The sequence below is a fragment of the Squalius cephalus genome (genome assembly GCF_949319135.1).
Source record: "Squalius cephalus genome assembly, chromosome: 25".
Classification (NCBI taxonomy): domain Eukaryota; kingdom Metazoa; phylum Chordata; class Actinopteri; order Cypriniformes; family Leuciscidae; genus Squalius; species Squalius cephalus.
The window spans coordinates 10881031-10896187 of NC_137146.1; the positions used below are offsets into that span (position 1 = coordinate 10881031).

A 15157-nucleotide genomic window follows, 5' to 3' on the forward strand; every position below is an offset into this window, starting at 1 on the left:
TTAATTTATTGATCAATGAGGTGATGAGTTGGATGTGATGAAAGGGGAAGGAGTGTGTGATATTTTAATCTCTGTCCCTCAGTTATTATTAGTCATGATGGAGTTCTGAAGCACATTCTATGAGGATCGACAAGTTAGGGCAAGCCAGAATCATCTAGTTTCTTTCTCTTTCACACACAAACAATTTCAGTTTAGGCTTAAAAAAACTGATTCAGCACTGGTTAATAGGATACAAAATAACTGCTCCCTATTTGCCTTTTCTGAAACTGTTCCTCTCTGGTTTGTTTATATATCTCTACCTCAGTTTAATGCAATAGACAAGCAAATTTGAAACATAGAAATGTGTTTCTTGTGCCATGTTTTTTAATAATAACTCAAAGTCTCTTGATTCATTTTTGCCAGTTCAGCGGTAGTTTAGTATTTGCAGGCCACACTGCAATGTTTTGGTTCTGACAATCGAATTTAAACACAGGATTTGGGTCTAAATTATTATTCTCTGTGGAAACACAAAACAGAAGCCACTCCTTAACCTTGTTAATGCTAGCAATGGTTTGGTTTCCCAGCTGCAACAAAAAACATGAATGGCAACATTTTAGAGCGTGTCGTTTGTTGATAGCTACTTTTGATTAATGTCATTTCAGTGACAGAATTTAATTCATACGCCAATTTTAGTGACATCTGAGCTTAAAATTGACACCTGGTCATGTAATTTTTGAGGTTTCCCATTGGTCTCATGCTAAAATCCTTTCGATTTATGATATTTTCATTTAATTCTTCAGGTTCATTGAAGTCTTTGTCCAGGCCTTGGGGTGTTTATACCTGTTTGCATTTTATTAGATGCTTAACTTGAGATGTCGTTTCAGAAGCCGAATAAATGCACTTCCAATTGCAGTACCAGGTGTCTCAGACACATGTCCGTCCAGATAACTGACAGGAAGTTTAATGCAGTAACGGAAAAATAAACAAATGAATAAATCGGAGCGGAAAGCATCACAGCATGCCTGGACAAGGCCAGTGGGCTTCGGTCTATCTGAGAAGTGAAACTAACGAGGCCTGGCAAGTGGAGCTTCGTAACAAAGGCACGGATCCACATGCAAAGAGAGAGAGGTCAGGCGAGGCCTCCGCCTTCTGGACTTTGCCTGTCCAGTTGTGACAGTTCATGGAAGCAGCTTTTACGTGAAGCAGAGACAGAAGCTACAACCGTTAATGTGTTTATTTGATTTTTTTCATAAAGGCAGCACATACATCCAAACATCACGTTCATATGTGGATATTTAAAATTTAATTATAAAACTATGGACATTAATAGTGAGCTGGTTCTGTTCACAGTTTCTACTCTTCCAGGCTGTTGTATATGGAGACAGAGATGTTGGCTGATGGGGTCTGGCTTGCAGTTGACGCTCCAGTTAATCTCTAAGGTGTTCTGTGGGATACAGGTCAACAAAAGTAAACCTTTATTCTTTACAGTAAGGTTCATTTTAAACATTAGTAAATGCATGAAGTATCATAAGCTAACAATGAACAGTACATTTACATCATTATTGTTGCTAATTTATAAATATTCTACCATTCAAAAGGTTGGGGTTGCTAAGAGGTCTCTGATGCTCACCAAAGCTGCATTTATTTGATCAAAAATACAGTAAAAACAGTATTATCATAAAAATATTTTTACAGTTAAAATTAATGTTTTCTGTTTAGATATATTTTAAAGTGTAATCTATCAGCATCATTACTCCAGTCTTCAGTCTCACAGGATTCTTCAGAAATCATTCTAATATGCTGATTTGCTGCTCATGAAACATTTCTTATTATTATCAATGTTGAAATCAGTTGTGCTGCTTAATATTTTTGTGGAAAACATTATACGTGCTTTCAGAATTCTTTGAGGAATAGAAAGAACAGCATTTATTCGAATATTTTGTAACAATGTAAAAGTCTTTAATGTCACTTTTGATCAGTTCAGTGTATCCTAACTATTATTAATAACTAGGCTATTGATTTATTTGGGGGAAAAAGTGACTGACCCCAAATTTTTTAAACAATAGTGTATACTAATACATTTTTAGCATTTCAAGATCTACAAATTGACATGACTTAACCATGAACACTGGTGTACTAATTAATATATAATTTTTAAATATTAAATATTTATATTTAATTAACGTTCATAAATGCTGAAAAGCAAAATGGTTGTTCATTGTTATTTTATGATACTTAATGCATTAAATAGTAACTAACTGAACCTTAGTTCACAAGCATGTATTTGTGCATTCTCTTCCTTAAATGTGACCCTGGACCACAAAATGTTTTGATATATTTAAGGTAGGAAATTTACTAAATATCTTCATGGATCATGATCTTTACTTAATATCCTAAATGGATGTAGCTGAAATGGCTAAACCTGATCATTATAAGAGGGTGTCCATATATTTTTGGTCATGTAGTTTTTGCAAAAGTGTTGAGTATTCCTAATAGCTATTACAGCTCATCAATCATCAGCTTTGCAAGATTACTCACTGTTAATTACATAAAGGTAGAGATTTTCATATCATAAATAATGACCAGATTGGACATCAACATGTGCTTAACAGCTTGATGGTCGTTAGACTTCAGTTTTTTGATGTTTCTGTAACACACAGCTGTGGTTGTTAGAGATATCCTACAGGCGACTGATGGAGTCAGAATTAGATCCTTTAATTTGGTAATGTAGAGTAACCAACATCTGGAAGTTTTATTTCACTGTGATTTCAGACTCTGAGGCCGTGAGAATGGATTTCATTCAGCCGCAAATCGGACAGATGCGATAACATTAGGTTAAACGAAATGTGTGTTAATTTTTGAAGACTGGCTTTTCCAAAGCAATTTGGATTTTCTGTGTTTGTTGATATTCTTTTAAATGTGACAACTCTGACATATGTTTCCACCACAGATGGATGAATGTGTTTTTTTTCCTCGCTCCCCCGAAATGGTTTCATTCAGACAGGTGCTTCCTGTTCTACCCTGACATGAAATTAAACACAAGTCCAGATGGGCTGCCTGTAGACCGTCCATAACCGCCGCACTGGGCATTTAATCAAAGCGCAGAAAAAGAGACGGCAGTAAACCGCTTGCTCATGAAAGAGAAATATGTGTCGCGCTAGTATGAGCCCACGTTTGGAAAGTCAACTTTCTCTGAACCCTACACGCTTTTTGCTTGGAGTTTGACACCAGACAATAAACAGAACTATCTGTGTGTTTGTCACTAATTTGTGAATGTGTGTGCGGTGGTTCTCTGTGTGAATGTAAATGTTAGACTCTTTCTCTTGGGTTGGTCAGTTTATAATGTTTTTTTAAAAGAAGTCTCTTATGCTCATCAAGCCTGCATTTATGTGCACAGAAAAAACTGTGATATTGTGAAATATTATTATAATTTAAAATCATGGTTTTCTATTTTAATATACTTTCAAATTTAATTTATTTCTGTGGTGCAAAGCTGAATTTTCAGCATCATTACTCCAGTCTTTAGTGTCACATGATCCTTCAGAAATAATCTAATATGCTGATTTGATACTGTTTTTATCCAAAACCATTGTTTTAAATTGTAATAATATTTCACATATACACAGTTGCCAGTTTAATATCAATTGTAGACAATCACTTCTTTGATTATCTAGTTCAATATTCACTATCAGCCAACCAAGGTATTGAATGCTAACCAATACATTGTGCATCCCTAAATTTCACTTGTTGTCTTATGTTTAGATCCCACATATAAAAGCATATACCACTTTGCAAAAAGCTCTTTTTGATTAAAGAACATGCATTTTTGTATTTGATGAACCAATCTTTTTCATTTCATGTTGTTTCAGAGTAAATTCAGCCTTTGATGTGACCGTTTTTGTGCTGGCTTTGCGTAACGGAGGCCTTCAGATTTCCTTGAACATCCAGTAGGATAATAAAGCTCCAAAAGGTCAGCCATGATTGATGCTTTGTTTGCCTCTGTCATTTTCGATTACTGGACTCTGATGCTCTCAAATGAAATTGTCATATTCAGTGATATATACAATTTTCTGCTTGAATGACATTTGCCCTGTTTGTTTTTGAACTGTGCAGAATTTAACCATTAACAGGGCGACCTGTTCCCTGCGCTCGTATATTTCTTCCTCCTAGTCATTAGCGATTATTTGTAAGCATTATCAATGTGCTAAAACACCTTGTGGTCTAGAATTACTGTCTTCTGACAGCTTGTCATTCGAATTTTTGAAAAGATGCTTTCCGTGTCACACATGCGAAAGACGAGAAACTTGTTTGTTTGCTTTTGTGCCGATGAATCGGGGTCGGAAATGAGGCATTGGGCCATTTTGAGTTTGTTTTGTGTGTTTAAGCATGTGCGGTATCATTCATTTGAAAGCGAGAGGGGAAAAAACCCCAAGCACGCCGCAAACGCGAAGGTATTAGTCAGTCGGTTGCTTTGCTTTATGAGAGCAACTGAGGGATATATAGCTCAGCATGACTCTATTAAAAAAGAGACCTGTGCCATTTGTGAAAATAGAGGTCATATACGCTAAGGTCGTGTGATACCAGTAAAATCAAACTTTTTTAATAACCAGCTATAGATCATTTCCCCCCCTCATGTGAATCTTAAACCGTGAGGTCAGTTTAGCAATGCATTCGAAAAGCAGCAAAACGGCTTCAGTGTTATATCAGATTTGGGGTGCACGTACAGTATTATCTTTGAGATTTCTAATCTGAATGACTGAGTGATCGGGATGAGGCGTTATATTTCTCCCCAAGTTTCTTGCTAACATATATTCTTTCTTTATGTCGCATATTACCTCTCTCTCTCTCTCTTTTAAAGATACGTGCAAGCGGTGGCTCTCCCTCCCGGCGCCTTGAGCTAGTATTTTTAGCCCTCATTTGTTTGAGGGGTTTTTAATCTGAGGACATTGAAAAGTTGTGCCCTCTGTGAAGTCGTCAATCATGCCAGGAAGAGAAGTGTGGGTTTGTGTGATTTGTTATCTGTTATTTCCCTCGCTGTGGAGAGAGTGTGTCTCAGTGCCATGCCTGTCCTTAAGGCCATCACTTACAGAGGACCACTGTCTGTCAAAAAGCACCCGCAACTTTAAGGGCTGCCTTTGTTGGCTCGGACAAATGAGGGTGACCTTTAACAATAAAATAGACACCCACCGAGAGGAATGAAACAGCAGTTTAAATTAAGAGCGCCAAGCGGTCATTTCAAACGCTTCCTGTTGAACCGCGCGTGGGGAGAACGGAAAAAGAGTTTGAAGTTTTGAAGTTGAACTTAATTATACAACACAATGTGGCCGGCGGCCGTCAATAATGAAATCTACCTGGTCAGATATATTGACGAATGAGAGGAATAAAACTTAATGTGTCCTGAGGCGCTCCGGAGAGCTATCAATTATGAATGCTATCGACAGGGCACATAGCAAAGAAGAAATGGAATTATTGCACTTAAAGGCCAGGATGAGTCCATTCTTTTTTTGTCTCCCTACAATGAATTACAAAAGGCTTCAAAAATCATTTATGAATATTCTAGAAGGGCACTCGGATGAGATAAGAAGTGACTAGGAGCTTTGATTCTCGGCTCAGATTAATAGCGACTTCAAAAAGGTTGCAGAGAGTGGCGTGGAGTGATGCTTATCGATTGTGGCCGTGTTGACAATATTTTGGTGCATTTCAAAGGCACAGTCCACTGGACTCGTCGCCAATGGTGTTTGGGGTCAGGCCAAGCAGGGCTCAGCAGATTTTTTTTTTTACTAACTTTATGGATCGATATAAATTAGCATGCATACTATAAGTAAACTGCAAGCATAATTTCTGACTATCTTATGCAGTTTTCTATCAGAGGTACAAATGTGTTTTCTCTAGCAGTGGCTTGAGACAACTAGTTCAATATCATCTTAAATTAGTATCATTTTTGTGAATTTTTGTATTATACATTTTATGTCCTCCAAACTAATATTAGAAAACCATCATATGTTTTTAGCCTCTGAGTAAATAAATAAACATGCATTTTAAAATATTTCAACCAATAAATAAATAATTGCTTTTTTTTTAAATAATAAATTCATACTGTTAAAGTTAAGTGGCATCCTGCAGTAATGAGTTCATTTGCACTTTTTATTTTTCACAGAAATTAATAATTGATGCAGAATGAATTAGGATTTAAATCAGTATAAATGACTACAATAAATGAAATTGTTACATTAAATCAAGTTAATAGACGCAAATATATTGTTATAATAACGTTTTACAGTGCAATAAAACCACACAGACATATTCAGGCAAGTGTTAACTGTGTTATGATGGTGGATTTTAACTGAAAGTTTAAACTGGGTTCTCAGGAAAAGATTATTTCTCCATAACTAGGTTGGGGCAAGTTCTCTCATGTTTTTAAAAGTTATAAATGTATTATTTACAATATTTGTTGCTTGATATTTTTTTTTCTCCGTTATTTGGTTTTGTATGATAGGTTGCTTAATTGCAGGTTCTATTGTGAAAAATGATTTTTTTTTTGTAGATAAGACTTAAAGGTATGTGCCAGTGCAGAATTTGGCTTTCAAAAATAAACCTAGAATGAGAAATAAATATTCACTGAAGTATGAAAAAGTGTGACGACTAGCCCTAGTTTCCCCTGATCAAATAATAATTTTAAAAACGTATAGTCGTACTGCTTCAAGTCAGTTTAAACAATGTGAACTGTTTTCTATTTAAAGATTATTTTTCCATGTGTGGTGTAATCCATTTATTATTTCTTTGTGTGAGTACACCTCTGTAATTAAAGCCTCAGAGATGTTTACTGGTTGGCCAGCGATTAAGTTGAGCCTGAATGCTAGAACAATCTAGTGGAACAAATAAAGGGCTATTTATCGCCGTCTCTGTTTCTGCTTAACGGAGTGGAGGTAACAGCCTCACAGGTCTCTGGTATGGACCCCGGACCGCTTCTACCCGTCTACCTCTACTTCTCCTCACTTTCTCCATTTCCTTTTTACAGATACAAGATGAATTATTGAAAGCTTTAAGGTTTCGGAAATCCTCTGAATTTCAAGCACCTTTTCCATCTTTGTCAACTTCAGAGGCCCGTACTGGAGCAAGCTTGAATCTTTGTGTAACCTAACACTTTATTCTACCGATTTATGTGTGTGGATGTGTTAGTCAACCAGTGGAGATGTTTGAAACTGCGAGTGAAAAGTGCTTTTATTTGAATCTGTTTTTTTTTTTTTTCATGACAAATGATATTGTCAGTATAACTTCAATTGAAAAATGTACATCTTTTGCTTTATTAATACAGCAGAACGGCTGCACAAGTTTGTGTAGAACCTGATGATATTGTTTTCCGGCGTTATTTTAAGGATGAACGCATCTTGTGCATCATTGGAAGCAAAAATATCTGACCTTTAGTGACTTCATGGACAATGGCACAATTTGCTTACATGATTAGTGATCTGGAAATAGTGCAGACTTTAATGTATTTCTTATTCGTTCGTTTTAAGCTTTCTGCTTCCAGGTTTAAATTAGATCTCGAATCCCAGATTTCCAATGCGGTCTCAAATTTTTGGACTACGTTGTATGTGCAGCTGTGGCGCTGAGGTCTGAGAGAAATATAGTTTTAGTTGTGATGTGAAATGACAAATGTTCTGTTGGGATTCGGCACATTGCGCCCCAGCCAGAGAGTGAAGGTTTTAGAGGTGTGCTATGACGGCAGATTGGATGATACTACTTGGCACTGTAGAATATTTAAAGCAGAGAGCCTCAGCATGTGTGATAATGCTTTGCTCATCTGTAAGGCTCCATGCTCTCTGACTCTGCTCAGCACGTCTGCACGTGCTCAAATAATTGAAAATTCATGTATGGGGCGAGAGATATGTGCAGCACAGAGCCGAAGAAATATCATCAGTCTCTCAATCTTTTTTTTATTTTTTTTTCTATCGCTTTTACCCCCCCTCCCATCCCCCCACCTTGCTGCAAAGTCCTTTGTCTGCTCCGGCCTCAAGTGCACGAGGCTGGACGGATGGTAATCAGAGACGGAGTGGGTTAAAGGTTGAGTTTAATATAGCAAAATTAATTTACTTGATTCCTGGAGTCAGATTATAAATCTTACTTATGGTGAACTCCGCCCTTCTTTATCAGAGCCCGAGCTCATTTATCTATCCAATAAAACTGGCCACATGTGTAATAGTTCCCCCTCCGAATTTAATTTTCCCTGCGTGTTAATTGCGAAGAATGGTCCGAGCTGGGTCACTCAAAAAACAAATCAATAGCTCCAAAAGATATATTCAAATGTGACCCAGAAAAGCATTTTCCCATTTTGCCTATTGATTTTGTATGTTGCTTTTTCTCGTGTGAGATTATTTTGTGTAAAAAGGGTAGAGTCACGGAACGCTATATAAGGATTAATGTGGAATACTCTTTAGAAAGCATTTGTGTGATTTCATTTTCTTTTCTGCAGTTCAGAGAGGGGTCACTGTTTGTCTTAATCTTCACTTAAATTTGTTTTAATGCATTCTTATTGTGTGCATGATCATGGGCGCTTGCCAGATAATCTCTTTTAGTGTCATGTGCAAATATCATCCGTAAAAATGTCATTCTCTGACTAGGAGAAAAACTCAGGGGAATATTCACAAAGAATGAATCGCACCCGCTTATTGTGATGTTTATTTGCACATGCTACGTTGTTTTAGTAGCCGATTTGCTGGTTGAAAAGAGTGGTGCATCTGGATTTGTGCTTTCTGGGAAGTTTGTATTTATGAGTTGGGAAGTCATAATTACGACGTCAGAGCAAGATGAAGATTTACAACAAAATCTCAATGCAATTCATAACTATTTTACATTTTCACGAATTGGTGGCTAATTTGTATAAATTTGTATGATTAGGGGTGGGGGTGGGGTTGGGAGCGGACAGTCATGCTTATTTTTTTCTAATAATCGTACGTTTGTACAGTTCACATCGTACGAAGTCATACAGAATCCCCACCTCGTAACACAGTTACTTTTTCCCGTGAGATCAAGTTGCGATGTACCTTTTCTACCAAAAATACTGCAAATTTTTTAAAATTGTTTACTACTTAACAATGAGAAATGATGGAAGTGTATCAGGTGTGTTTTTGCTTTTGTTTTTATTCAATATATTAAGGTGGATTAAGGTGGATCAATTTACTAACGGAATCTCTATATATTTTAGTGTATAGATTAATACTATATATTTTGTACATGCAACTATTTTTATTGTAAATGAACATTTAATTATTTCATTTATTTCATCAAATGTGCCATTCAGTGTCAATGTCCCATTGTGTCCCCCATGTTTTCTCGCTAACATGGCCCCAACTCGGAAACTCTGGGTTCAAATTCGTAATTACAACGTTATGGTGTTGTTTGTGTGTGTTCAAATCGTAAAAACAATCTTTTTGACATGACTTGAACACATCATATGACCGCTCTCACCCCTCTCTGGAATACTTGATTCTGATTGGTCGGTCGTGACAATTGGTAGTCTAATATTTCCTAATATTCACTAATATTTGCCTAGGGCAGCACTGTATGCCAGACCGCTCATGCGGACACTGGCTTTACTTTCATGTTTCTCTTACCACACTGCAGACTCGCTCTCTCTTGTTTCATGCACAACTGCCGTCATCGATTGTTGTGGAATATCATTAGAGGATCTCTGTATTAATAGTACTGTAATATATTTGTCTTTTTATGGCTAGACCAGTTGTTTTGTATGTTGCAGTGGACTGTTATTTCCTTAGTGGAAGCTTTGAGATAATATAATGTACAGGAAAGATTCTAAAATTAATTTATACTCAAATCCATATTTCATGTCTCTTTATTTGGTGAGTGGCCATGATCCATATGTGGGATCATTTACAATCAGCAGGCCGTTATCGCAAAATATTAATATTATAAGTCTTGTTTGCTCTGAAAATAAAGAAAAATACTTTACTTCGGAACATTTAATGACTGGTTACTTAAGATCAGCTGGTTTATCTCTTATTTCAACGATTTCTTGATTAGAATCTCACCTACTAATACATTTGATGGATTAAAGCTACAAGCTACAGTCAGCAGTTGCCTTTTTGCGCATTTTGGTGTTAGTGGTTTTAGTGTAGCTAAAGAGCTGTGTCTAAGCCTGTATTGGTATTAAGGAGCGTGATTATCCATACGGGGAATCCCAGCATGCACTGCAAGGTGACCCACCTGTGTGCACCGGGCTTGACCACCTGGCTAAATTTTGCTGATGCATCCGGCGAGAAAAGCTTGTCCCTCGCAAAGCTCATTTGGCCATAGTGATAAGAGTGAAAGAGTTCAGGATGGAAAGATTCCTTTCAAGATTCAGATTCCTCCGCTTTTGCTTGCATTGTCATCGCTGTTTGTCTTGAAGTAATAAAATGTGTGTTTTGTTTGCTTACCTTACAGCTAATGACGTTAACCTCACGCTCACACACATTCGGTCGGCACAGCTCTAACACACAAAAGAGAGAGGAATACTGAATACCTGAGCTACGGAGAGAATATGACTTCATGTTTCTCATAAAAAGGGAGGAGAAGAATCTTCCAGCCCAAAGCCTCTTGTGTATGTAGGATTACCATGATGGATAAGGTGATTACTGTATGGTTTGCCAGTTTCTTCCAGGCAGAGCCTGTGCGTAGACTGGAATAGGATTTCCTCATTCAAATTGTTGTCAGAAGTTCTCGCCTCTAACCCCGAACTCTGTTGAAGTTTGGAACATCTATCAGATTCACCCTCCAAAATGAGATTTCTACCAACTCGTTAATTTCGCGTGCAAGCGTGGCCTTTCCTTCAGACCTGCGGGCCACTTAGGTAGGGCCCTGTTATTCATTCCTTTTGAGTTAATTCATCTCGCTCTCCCTTTATGTACTTTTGCTATCGATAATTTCCCTGTCTTATTAAAGCTGCAAACAGAAAGTCAGCCATCCATGTCCATGTTTAGCCTCCCTAGATAAAGGGGAGAGTCCATCTGGATGCTTGTGAATATACATGGACCTCTTCCATCTGGGCAGGCAGAGGATGGCCATGTATATTTGACTCCTTTCAATTGCAAATTGCGAGTGTATTCCTCTAGTGAGGTGTGTCACCTTGAAGAATGACTCCTGCCCCATTGGGACGGTGCCAAACAAGTCCTTCATTCAGAATGATAATCAGCCATAGCTCAAGAAATATCTCGCCCCTACCTTTAATGGTCTCCGCTGATTAGGTTTTAAAATGAAGGATCATTTTGTCCATTTATGTGGAGGCAGAATTTGATGCTTTATTCAGTAGGCAAAAGAGAGGTCAAATAAATGTGCCTCTCTGTTTTTCTTCAGCCAAAAATGACTGTAAGAATTAGAAGATTAACTGTGATGTTGTTTAAAATTACAACAGCATTCTGTTTTCAAGGTTAAATAGGGGAAAGTTATGAGAAAACATTTTTCTTGTTGACCGTTAATATTGATTTACATTCATTGTAACAGCATTGTTTTTGTGTAAATCTGTATTTGCCATCGGATTGCTTTTGGTGTGTGTGTGTGTATGTGTTGCAGAGCATTTCTCTAGGTGACAGATTGAAGAAGAGCACTGTGGGTTGAATGATGGGGGGAACATGACGACGGGGAGCGTTTGCTGGATTCTCATTCGCGGACAGCCGCAACTGAGAAAATGAGGGTTGCAGCAGCAGCATTGCAGCAATATGAATGATACATTACATGATTGTCTTGGACTGAACCCCGAGAAGCATGCAGACTGCAGATGCTGACTTCCTCCTATGGTGTCATTCTCCATTTTCAATCTCTGTGTGCTCTGGCGCTGTTCGAGTCAAATATTATAGAATGGCAGCAAAGAATATTTACTAATTCTCATGCTCTGATGGAGTGGAAGTGGGGTTGAGGTTCATATCTGTTAGATTGAGAAAAGAAATGACTGAAGAAATTAACATTGTTATTTGTCTTGTCAAATGTTTGTTTAAAATATCTTAAAACAGTTTTAACTGGATCAAATATAGAGAAAGGTCCCTTCACAAAGACATTATATACATTATAAACAAGGAAGCACGCCAAATCTGGCAAGTTTTGCATAATTCTTTACAGATAAATATATATATATATATATATATATATATATATATATATATATACAATGAAATTAAACGATACTAATATATGAACAATATTTGCATAAATTAATATTTTTTTGAATTCCATGTTACTCACGCATGTGTATACTGTATATAATAATGGTGGCTTCATGCGAGTAATAGTTTCTTATGTGTCTCTATAAGGAGTTCTGGGTTATAGAGGGGAAAAAAAATCATTCCAGATAAACTGATCAAAAGTGAAATCAAATATCTCTATTTCAAATAAATGCTTCATCTTTCTATTCTTTAAATAATCATATGCACATGGCCGCAAAAAATATTAAGCAGCACAACTGCTTTCCGCTCAGAATTCTTTCTTAAGAAACCAAATCAGCAAACTGGAATGAAGGATCATGTGACACTGAAGACTGAAGGAATGACTAATGAAAATTCAGTCATCACAGGAATAAATTACATTTTAAACTGTATTAAAATAAGAAAATATTATTGCTAATATTGCATTTTTGTCATATAAGAGACTTAACACACAAAACAAATCTTACTGACCCCTAGCTTTTGAACAATAGAGTAAGTGTGATTTGATTCGTTCATGTTGTCTACGTCAGAAAAAAAAAATGGTGATGGTCAGACTATCTTGCAGTTGAAACCTAATAAAGTCACCAATCAGTAACAGTTTTATTTACTTGTCAATGGCCAATATTACTTGCACTTGGTGCTTGCTTAAATTCTGTTTCCTCGTATTCACTCTTGGCTGAAAGAGATATGAACACATAAGTGCAGGAAACTAAAACGATATTGTCAGGAATGGAAGCAGGCCTGTGTTTGATATGCATTTCAAAGGTCTAAAAAGGCCAAAAGTGAAAACCCTTCACCCCCGTACCCTTCACCCCCACGGTTAATTATTGAGGAGATGTCGAAAGGATACATGAGTGAGGAGCATTCAAGATTTCATCACTGTAACCTTTCATTGTCGTCTTCTCCTCTCGCATCGCCTTGTCACCGTGGCTAATAAAAAGGGCTCTGAAAGCCAGGGCTGTAATGAATAGGCCTGATTAGAGAGCCTAACCACCCTTAACTTTACATACATTTTCAGACAGTGTCAAACAGTGGTGTTGATTGGAAAAAAATCAGCAAATATTCCTTGCCTTAATTTTTTTTATAGCCGTACCATAAATGTGCAGCTTTTTGGAAAACCTTTTATCTCAGACGTCGCCTTTTGATGTTTTATCCGAGATTTCTTTTAGGGCGGCAAATACACACAATTAAACATAATTGTAAGGAACGTGCATTAGCAAAAAATGAACCTGAACGTCCTATCGCTCTTTGAGTGACTATAAGGGTGAATGTATGTTTGAAAATGTGAATACCGGTCTTGCTTTAGCTTGATACAGCAATTGATACAGTACAGCATGCAGAAGTCAGCCTGGAAGCGGAGGAAAAAATTTCAATTCTTGCTGATATAGAAGTATATTGTATTACTTAGAGGTTTTTTTTCCCCCTCAATATTCTGCATGTGGATGCGGTCAGGTTAGGAATATGCAATATGCAATATTTTAACTGAATTCTGAGGGGAAAAAGTCAAATAATTCAGTGAAAAGTCAAAATTGTGAGATATAAATTCAGAATTCTGTGGAAAAACAAGTGTATTACGAGGTGTAAACTCAGAGAAATAAGTCAAAATAGCGTGATTTAAAATTCTGAATTCTGAAAAGTCAGAATTGTGAGATGTCACAATTGCATTTTTTTTATTATATTCTATTCCGTGGCGGAAATAAGCTTCCATATGCTGAATATTAAATCTTCCCAAAAAATAAACAATAGAAAATAGAAGCATTTTTTCAGCCCCTTTTTTTGCCATTTAAAAGACTGGCAAATATGCTGGTTCACAAGAAGGATTTTGTTGTTGTTGTAACCCGCATCCATCTCTTCCCCCATTTTTTTTGTGTGTGTGATTGAAACCAATCCACCCCCCCCCCCCTCTCTTCAGCCCCCAAGCCCACCACATCATGCTAAAAAGAATGACTGCCACAGACTGATGACTTTCAATATGCCTCCGTCTCCTGCACTACTGAGTGGGGGCAGGGAGGGTCAGCGGTAATTCATAACTGCTTTAAAATTGTGTGGAGCACTGGCAGCAGCTGTCAGGGTGGCTGTGCAGAGGGTCTGAGTATGTAAATGTGAAGATAGGGAGTTCTCCTCCACAGGCCTCCTTCATCCCGCATCAATCAGGGCTCCTGAATGCATCAGGGGTATTTTCATTATACCCTGTTATTTACTACATCAGGACAAATTACCCTGGCAGACCAGGCTGCCTTTTTCTGGGCAGCCTGATGCGGCCAACTGGGCCTCGGCGCTGGAATCTTATTGCAAACATTACGGGATAAATCTCGCGATTGAGCACATCAATCTCACTGCGGAGTGGACAGCGGCGGGCAGCTCGGCTGAGATTGTTGTCCACGACTTTTCTGCATTTTGTTTTTAAATATCGGAGCTTGTTCTCTCTCTTTTGGCCTCTTGTGCTTTTCCTCATCTTCCATTTCTACACCCTTTTTCTTTTCCAGAGGACATTTCCCATCCCAGTCTAGCAGTCTAATTGGGATATAAAATAGATCTCATCCCTGGTGTAGTGACAAGGGATTTTACATGTGGGGAGTTATGAGACTCAATCCAGACCTCCGTCCTGCCTTAACCAGTGCTAGTTTCTATGCTAATGTTCCTTCCATCACGATAGATTAAGCAAACACAAACATGAAATAAGGGCCGCTTTGAAAGTGGATGGCTTTCTCCTTCATTTGTAAGGTGTATATGGTGAGATCAAGTGCACCTGCTCTTTTTTCAGTAAGGGCTCATTCGTTCATCTTTCTTAAACCCCTTCGCCTTTAATAAGAAGCTCAGTCACTGACCTGTCATACTCTCAAAGACAACTGCCTATCTCCATCTTCATCTGAGTCTAATCCAGCCCCCAGTTTGGTGCAGATAATACAATATTTGTAATTAAACGTGACTGCGTCTGCTATCATGTCACTTATTTTTAATGGACAGTTTTCATCGTTACTGTT

General features: G+C 37.6%; 1 long non-coding RNA gene across 1 annotated transcript in view; it reads right to left on the bottom strand.

Moving 5' to 3' along the window:
• Positions 1-1368: 1368 nt before the first annotated feature.
• LOC307153580 overlaps positions 1369-15157 on the bottom strand; it is a 52724-nt gene continuing 38935 nt past the window's right edge. The window contains exon 3 of the long non-coding RNA XR_013820176.1: positions 1369-1423. This is a non-coding gene — a long non-coding RNA (uncharacterized lncRNA). The remainder of the gene's footprint in view (positions 1424-15157) is intronic.